The following is a 9,482-nucleotide window of genomic DNA, read 5'->3' on the forward strand; positions in this document are numbered from 1 at the left end:
TTCAGTTTGTCTACTGAATTGCTTGAGGACAAGCAAAGGTTTAAGCTTGGGGGAGTTGATACGTCTCCGTCGTATCTAGTTTTCCAAACACTTTTGCCCTTGTTTTGGACTCTAACTTGCATGATTTGAATGGAACTAACCCGGACTGACGTTGTTTTCAGCAAAATTGCCATGGTGTTGTTTTTGTGGAGAAATAAAAGTTCTAGGAATGACCTGAAAATCAACGAAGATTATTTTTGGAATATATAAAAAATACTGGCAAAAGAATCAACGTCAGGGGGCCCACACCCTATCCACGAGGGTGGGGGCACACCTACCCCCCTGGGCACGCCCCTGCCTCGTGGGCCCCCTGATGCTCCACCGACGTCCATCCTGACTCCATATATTCACGTTCGGGGAGAAAAAAATCAGAGAGAAGGATTCATCGCGTTTTACGATACGGAGCCGCTGCCAAGCCCTAAACTCTCTCAGGAGGGCTGATCTGGAGTTCGTTCGGGGCTCCGGAGAGGGGAATCCGTCGCCATCGTCATCATCAACCTTCCTCCATCACCAATTTCATGATGCTCACCGCCGTGCGTGAGTAATTCCATCGTAGGCTTGCTGGACGGTGATGGGTTGGATGAGATTTATCATGTAATCGAGTTAGTTTTGTTAGGGTTTGATCTCTAGTATCCATTATGTTCTGAGATTGATGTTGCTATGAATTTCACTACACCACGACACTCAAAGAAGCGTCAAACATTCTGTCGGTATATGTCACCTAAGGTGACACATTTTGTGTCGGCAAAGACCTTTCCGGACAGAAAGGTGCTGTCGCCTATAGTCCTGCCGGGAAAGGTCTTCACCGACAGACAAATCTACTCCGACAAAAAATATGATGGGATAGGTTAGGTCTATGCCGACAGACATTCTACACCGACAAACAATTCTATACCGATGGTCCATCTGACATTATGCTACGCCAACACACAATGCAACGTCCAAACTTTTGGCGACAGACTTGCTCTCATGGTCTACATTTCAGCACAATTACGAATTTACCATATCAACATGAAATTAAATTCATAATATTCATCTCATGTTCAGTACCCAATACATATACAAACAATTGCATTCTTATACTCATCACAAGATACCATTAATCAATGCATTTATTCAACATACATAGAAGATTCTAGTTTCTTCACTCAAGTTAAAACCAGTAAGGAGATACATAAGTCAACATTTAGGCAGTGGTCTGTTGCACAATATGATGGCCAAGTTCCTAACACACCAGATGTTTGAACACTACTACAATATATTATGGAAGAGACAAAGTCTTCAATCCCAAGCTGACATCAACTTCCATATGAACAAAATGTGTCAACCATGTTATGAACAAGAGCGATCACCACCTCACTGGAACATCTTAGATCAACTGGTTGACTTGGTACTTTCTTCACTTTGTCCCTACAAAAGAACTTGCACGTTTGAGCAATCTTAGAAAATGAGAATTTGTCCAAATTTGTGAGTTGCGCTTGATTCTAATGATCTGAAAAGTAGAGGATGTACCGCAAACAGGTTACAAAAGATATCATCAAAACATCAACAGAATTTGGGTAGCACCTATCATATCATATGGCCAACTATAGAAATCTATGCACTCACCGATAACAAATCAAATCTGTTGTAAGGCATCATGAATAAGGTTCTTATTGTTTTATGGATTTGCATAATAGAACTGTTGACTTCGACGGTATAAAAGAAGGAATGAACTACAGCAGCAGAACCTCCTGTGCAATTGAATTAGGCAGTCGTTCTATAGGCAGTTCAATTATATGTGGGCCATTATTTCTATCTTGAAATGGTTGAAGTCATCAGTCATCACTACCAAATAAATACACTAGGCATTGTTGCCGTCATTAAGTAGACATTTTTCTGAAGAGAAATCTACACCAAAAGTGACAACCGTTTGGATCGAAAAAAGAATGGCGAAGTCAGAAACTATTAAAGCACTCAAGGTGGGCATTTTTCTAGATTTACATACTTTAGAATGACATAGTTCTATTAAACCAACACTAATTTAAGAAAGCTTCCATTATACTCCCTCCATCCCAAAATAAGTGTCTTAACCTTGGTACAACTTTGTACTAACGCTAGTACAAAGTTGATACACTTATTTTGGGACGGGGGGAGTATGTATTATTCCTTGTTTTATGCCACCATTAAAAACAAACTGGAAGGTAGAGCCATCGCGAGCAAACAGACAAATTTGACTCTATTTTGCAAAACACTAAATCAGGAAAGGTGAAGCAACCTCGGAACTAAGATGATACTAATGTTTATGGGAAGGAAGATGTAGCTCCAGGGAGTAGCATAAAAACTTCAACTAGATGTGCAAATTAAACTTGCTCTGCATGTTATGGAGATAATCTCTTGGAGATAATCTCTCTATCATTTTCAAATTTCTTATGTCACATATTTTATGATTCTACACTAACTTAGTACTATCCTTCCGTTAGTTACTTTAAGCCACGCATAAATATAAAATCTCTCTTTCCTTCCGTTTTCATTATGCCTTCTTTTCCAGGACAAATGAGAATACAAGCTTTCTATCTTAATTGGAAAAACATCTGAGTCCTCCCCCGTGCAAGGACCAGCTTACACCATATCGCAGTACTAAATTGCGTGATTTGAAAGTGTTCATTCAGAAGTCTGCCAAGGTAGTGATGTCAAGTACCATGTGCCTTCGAGGGTTATTGGTCTTTTCTCTGAAGTTGCAAAAAATCGACTTCTTTTTAATTTTGCTGTAGGATTCAAAGTCACCATATCATCAACTCAATATACTAAAGCACCTATGCTTCTGTAAACAATGAGTCAAAGTGTAATCCTATTTTGTGGTACTGAATGAATTAAGCTTCTCTCAAGAACAAACAGATACTAGCAGCTAGCCATCGTGCTGGAATAATTTCTAAAAGGAATGTGCTTACGTACTATAGCATACATTTATGAGAAAACATGTACTCCCTCCGTTCACTTTTGTAAGACGTTCTAGACATTTATAAGACAACAACCGAAACAGTTCAATTTCAGCTGTCTTAAACGTCTTACAAAACTGAACAAAGGGAGTACTAAAACATAAGATGAATTAATTTGGTTTTCTAGTTTCTGTGGTTAAGGCTCTGAACTTGATACTATTTTCATGATAATGTGGGTGCTGCTACACACTATATACTGTTTTGTTCAAACTAAGCACCCGTTTTCCCATTGAAACCCCATTCATTTTAAACCAAGCATGAAACAACACATAGTAGTGAAAGGGAACAACTGCAGAACTGATGAATCAACTCTTTTCCGCTACCTATCATAACAAACACTACAGAAATTAACACAATTTGATATTTATCTCTTTGATGCAAAACTAGAGGCACACCAAAAAAATTAGAAGTTTGGCATCTCATGGGGGAAGTTGACGAGAATAATACCTAAACTCTGCAATGATGACTCTTGTTTTCTCCCATAGCTAATTTCCTACTTCCTCAACATGTCTCATCTTTTCTACCAATGCTAAATTCCTTTTCAGTTCTATAAGAGCTTCCAGCTTCCTCCTATTTTCTGCTATATTCGCATGCCTCAATTGTTTGTAATATGCAGGGAGCTTGCTTCCTCCCCTTGTTCTCCTCATATTTTCACCTGCAAATAACACATATTGTTGAACATGATGCTTAACAGACAACGGTGCAGTCTAACAATTTATACCCGGTAGCATTGTCAACTTTAAATTATTTTGTTGCCTCTAGCCATGCGAGCCTAAATATAGATGTGAATATGAGCTCTAAAACTCCAGAAGTATTTGAGAATACCTTGACTGTCCTCCAAGCCATCCTGTATGGGTTCGTAATTGGGAGCTTCAACATCTTCGTAGTCTGAACGCAGGTTATGTCCTCCATTTCTATCTTCACATGTGGAGTTCATTGACTAGACAATAAAGCAGAAATATGTGTGAAACGATGTATTTCTCCCTATGCTAAAATCCTTCTTATTTCACGCCCTTTTAAGATGAAGTGTTAAATGTAAACAAGGAAAGTATAGTACCTTTTTTTTCTTGGGTGGCTGTGATAAGCTACCTACTTCCGCAATCTGCCTTCTGTTTTCTCCCAATGCTAAATTCTTTTTCAGATTTATAAGACCTCTCATCTTCCTCTCGTTTTCTGCAATATTTGCGGACCTCGATTGTTCATAATACGCAGGGAGTTCTCTTCCTCCTCTTTTACATGCCATATTTTCTGCTCCAAATAATAGTCATATCAAATAATTATAGACAGCACAATATGACATCTAACTAGGAATTATGATAGATTCTAGTGCTTTTGCAACTTAATTAAAGTGGTCGGATCAAGTGATAACCCGACATTCAGTTTACATATTCCCACTTGCTTTATGAAACATTGTCCTTTTATTATTTTATCATCAGGATGTAATTGACATATATAACTACAACTTGTGATTGACTGAAAGTACCGAATACCGAACCAACTCCACTGAATTTCAACTTACTGACAGATCCATCTGCAACCAAATATAGGAGGTGAGAAACAATTAACTGCTAACTTGAATCTATTAGTTTTGCTGACACACATTTGTGCTCAGGAAATCAATTAATATTGGACGAGACCTTGGCAATATTGTGTCCAGGCAAAACATATATCTGTAGTTATAGGCAATGTCTGTCTTATGAAGGAAAGGGCCATATTTTTGTACAAATATCAGTTTTACAGAGAAACTTCATATTTCAATTTCATAAATGCAGAATGATGTTGTTTCAGGCTTCACCCTAGACAGATCTTTCTTTCTGTAGTCTTTTGAATGCTTAGGCTTTTAAAGCACATATCTAACTGGGTTTTAAACACTAAAGAAATGTACAAGAAGTTACCTGTTGAGATCTGGAGGCGGCGCAAGGGGAATCAACCGGGAGAGGCGTCTGCGTGGAGGAAGAAGAACAGTCGGTGGCACCTAAGCAGCAGTCGGCGCGGAGGATCCTTTATGCCGGAAGGCGCTGCACGCTACTGCTCCTTGCCGGTGGACGATGCTGCTGCTACTCGGCGCGACGGACGGTGCTGTTGCTCCTTGATTGCTGGATAAGAGAAGGGAGGCCAGGCGCACGGGGACCAACGGGCGCGCGCTGGTTGGGGGCAGCGACTTTGGAAGGGAGGCCGGCGACGCGGGAACCAGCGACGGCGTGAGCAGATCGACGGGCAGGTCCGTGGCGGCGGCGGCGGTGAATTAGGTTTAGGTTGAATGTGTGTGCCGTGACTCTGCGAGAGAAGTGGGATGTGGGGGATGGGGGTATGAGATTTACCGGAATATGTTTGGGCCATCGCATTCTCTCGCGCCGCTTTCCGCTCGATAGTTTGGGCCTGTGCCGCGCAGCTGAAAATAAGTGGGCCAGTCTTGAACTACGCCGACACTTTTCCTGTGGTTAAGCATCAGCGACACATAATCCAACGACCATCAAAACATATGCTGACACATAGTACATTGATAAACTGTTAGACATTACCGACAACTGATCATTGAAAATGTTGAGTAACCTTAATGATTTTTGTGTCGGCATTCTTTTGGGCACACAATGCGTCGGAAATGCGCAGCTATACCAACAGATGCATGTCGCCGTTGTGGTGTCGTGGTGTAGTGTTTGCTATGCTTAATGCTTGTCACTAGGGCCCGAGTGCCATGATTTTCAGATCTGAACCTATTATGTTTTCATGAATATATGTGAGTTCTTGATCCTATCTTGCAAGTTTATAGTCACCATATTATGTGTTATGATCCGTTGACCCCGAAGTTACAATAATCGGGATACTTACCGGTGATGACCGTAGTTTGAGGAGTTCATGTAGTCACTATGTGTTAATGCTTTGGTCCGGTACTCTATTAAAAGAAGGCCTTAATATCCCTTAGTTTCCAATAGGACCCCGCTGCCACGGGAGGGTAGGACAAAAGATGTCATGCAAGTTATTTTCCATAAGCACGTATGACTATATTCGGAATACATGCCTACATTACATTGATGAACTGGAGTTAGTTATGTGTCAGCCTATGTTATAACTGTTGCATGATTGATTGCATCCGACATAATTATCCATCACTGATCCATTGCCTACGAGCTTTTCATATATCGTTCTTTGCTTATTTACTTTTCCGTTGCTACTGTTACAATCATTATAAAACCAAAACTGCTACCGTTACTTTTGCCATCGTTACCACTATTATTTTATTACTTTGCTACTAAATACCTTGCTACAGATATTAAGTTTCCAGGGGTGGTTGAATTGACAACTCAGCTGCTAATACTTGAAAATATTCTTTGGCTCCCTTGTGTCGAATCAATAAATTTGGGTTGAATACTCTAACCTCGAAAACTGTTGCGATCCCCTATACTTGTGGGTTATCATGCATCTGCTCGGTAGTGTCATGAATGTCTGGTGAGGGTTTTGGAGCGGAACATGCAACAGTGGCCTTGGTTGGGACACTGTAGTCAGATGCCAACGTAGCACACGTCTAGACATCCCAAACTTCCCTAGTTTGCTTCCTAGGAATTCAGGCCGGCCGTTAACATTTGATGCATGGTGTTGGATGGCAAAAAGCCTCTGAACAAGGTTGTTCCGCCGTTTCAGGCCATTTCAATGGGCGGCATTGAAGTTACCCTAACATCATTAAATTTACAACGGCTGGAGGCATATACACATATAAGTTTTCTTTTTCTACAACTAGAAGTCCAATATGTGTATTCAACTTACACCACCAAGCAAGAAGCAAACCTACAACCCATGAGTTACACACACATATTAAACAACAATTCCATCTTCTGATCCACAAAATACAAGCAACAGTGAGTAAGAGCATCTACAGCTAAATCCCACATATTCGCCTCAAACGTACGGGTAGCCTGTGTTGGAGATATGCTCTAGAGGCAATTATGTATGATGGTATTTTCTGTGTTTATGAATAAGTATAGTTCTTGGGCATTATCAATGATGTGTATCAATACGTTATACTTCTGAGTTGTGTTGGGATTTCATCGAAGAGGAAAGAATGAATCAGTATAGTAGAGATAAGTATTTTTCTTAGTTAAGAACCAAGATTATCAATCCAGTAGGAGAACCACACAAAACCTCATTAGCAGGACCTGCACACACAAAAATAAATACTTACACCCAATGCAAACAAGGGGATTGTCAATCCCCTCGTCGGTTATTTACAAGGATCAAATCTCGTAGTGGCACGTAAAGAGATAAATTGCAAAACAAAATAAAATAAATAGAAGTGCGGCAAGGTATTTTTGTGTTTTTATTTATGATAAAAGTATACCCAGGTGCCATAGTTTTCACTAGAGGCTTCTCTCCCGAGCACATAACATATGGTGGTGAACAAATTACCGTTGAGCAATTGATAGGAAAGCGGATAGTTATGACGATATTCAAGGAAATGATCATGTATATAGGCATCACGTCCGAGACAAGTAGACCGACTCCTACCTTCATCTACTACTATTACTCCACCCATTGACCACTATCCAGCATGCATCTAGGGTATTAATTAAGTTAATAAAAATAGAGTAATGCCTTAAGCAAGATGACATGTTGTAGACAGAGTAAATCCAAGCAATATGAATAAACCTCATCTTTTTATCCATAATGGCAACAATACAAATATGTGTCATGTCCCTTTCTGCCACTGGGATTAAGCACCGCAAGATTGAACCCATCACAAAACACCTCTTCCATTGCAAGATAAATCAATCTAGTTGGCCAAACCAAACGTATAGACCGGAGAGAAATATAAAGCTATAATAATCATGCATGAAATAATTCAGAAAAGACTCAATTAGTACTCATGAATAATATGATCATAAACCCGCAATTCATCAGATCTCAAAAACACACCGCAAAAGAAGATTACATCAAATAGAACTCCAAGAACATCAAAGAGAACATTGTATTGAAGATCAAAGAGAGAGAAGAAGCCATCTAGCTACTATCTATGGACCCGTAGGTCTACTACTCACGCATCATCAGAAGGCAACAAGGATGATGTAGAAGCCCTCAGTGATCGATTCCCCCTCCGGCAGAGTACCGAAAAAGGCCTCCGGATAGGATCGCGGAAGAACAGAAACTTGGAGCGGTGAAAAAAGTGTTTGGGGTGGCTCTGTGTTGGTTTCTCGATTTTGGAGAATTTATAGAGGTGAAATTATGTCAGACGAAGCCACGAGGGGCCCATAAGGCATCAAGGCGCGCCTACCCCCTGGGTGTGTCATGTTGCCTTACCATCTCCTCGCTTCTCGTCTGGTCTCCTCTTGAAGCTTGTAGGGTTTCTCTTGTCCAGAAAAAATTGTCAAAAATATTCATAGAGTTTAAACTCCATTTGATAAAAAAATTTGGAAAACCAAAAACAAGGAGAAAACTGCAACTGGCACTTGGCAGTGATGATGCGGCTTGAACTACGTCGATATTTCCCCAAAGAGGAAGGGATGATGCAGCACATCTATGGTAAGTATTTCCCTCAGTGATGAGACCAAGATTATCGAACCAGTGGGCGAACCACGCAACACCACGTAAACAACTCCTGCACACAAAGAACAAATACTTACAACCCGACGTAAGAGAGGGGTTGCCAATCCCTCACGGGTTAAAAGATAGGTAAAATTGTAGTAGATTGGATAAATAGATCTCGCGGGAACGCGAGATAAAATAAAAATTGCAGCAAGGTATTTTTGTGTTTTTGAATTAATAGATTTGAAAATAAAAGCAAATAAAAATAGATCGTGAAGGAAAATATAATAAAGAAGAGACCCGGGGCCGTAGATTTCACTAGTGGCTTCTCTCGAGAAAAATAGCATACAGTGGGTAAACAAATTACTGTTGGGCAATTGATAGAACTTCAAATAATCATGATGATATCCAGGCAATGATCATTATATAGGCATCACGTCCAAGATTAGTAGACCGACTCCTGCATGCATCTACTACTATTACCCCACACGTCGACCGCTACCCAGCATGCATCTAGTGTATTAAGTTCATGGAGAAACGGAGTAATGCAATAAGAATAATGACATGATGTAGACAACATCCAACCATGTCGTGCAAGGCCAGATCTACCAGATCGGCCTTCACCCGCACCAGGGGACTGCCACCAGATCAGATTTGACCTGCACCTCCGATCAATCCCGCGCCAACACCTCCGAGGCATCACCGCACGCCCCTCTCACGGAGGCGCCCGGTCTCCCGCTGCCCGCCAGGATCTCCTCGGCGTCGCCGCCTCCATTGCTGAGCTTGCGCCGCCGCCACCGTCAGAGCCGGCGCACCACCCACCTCCACCACCCTGCTGCGCACCTCGCCCGGATGCGCCGCTCCGTCGCGCTCTCCACTGTCCTCCAGTGACCACCAACCGAAAGGCGCCACTGCCTCCCCACCACCATGGCTACCCCGGAGAAGTCCCAC

General features: G+C 41.3%; 1 long non-coding RNA gene across 2 annotated transcripts; it reads right to left on the minus strand.

Moving 5' to 3' along the window:
- Positions 1 to 1,043: 1,043 nt before the first annotated feature.
- On the minus strand, positions 1,044 to 5,335 carry LOC125531118 (uncharacterized). Of its 2 annotated transcripts, XR_007293111.2 has the most exons (6): positions 4,913 to 5,335; positions 4,501 to 4,548; positions 4,075 to 4,265; positions 3,843 to 3,957; positions 3,465 to 3,672; positions 1,044 to 1,449 (listed from the first exon to the last, which is right to left on the minus strand). It is a non-coding gene; the product is annotated as an uncharacterized LOC125531118 (long non-coding RNA). The 2 variants fall into 2 exon arrangements; XR_007293109.2 differs by lacking the exon at positions 4,501 to 4,548 and having other exon boundaries at positions 4,913 to 5,333.
- Between the last annotated feature and the right edge of the window lie 4,147 nt (positions 5,336 to 9,482).

This window comes from Triticum urartu, chromosome 5A (assembly GCF_056163025.1).
Source record: "Triticum urartu cultivar PI428250 chromosome 5A, HENAU_Tu73, whole genome shotgun sequence".
Taxonomy (NCBI): domain Eukaryota; kingdom Viridiplantae; phylum Streptophyta; class Magnoliopsida; order Poales; family Poaceae; genus Triticum; species Triticum urartu.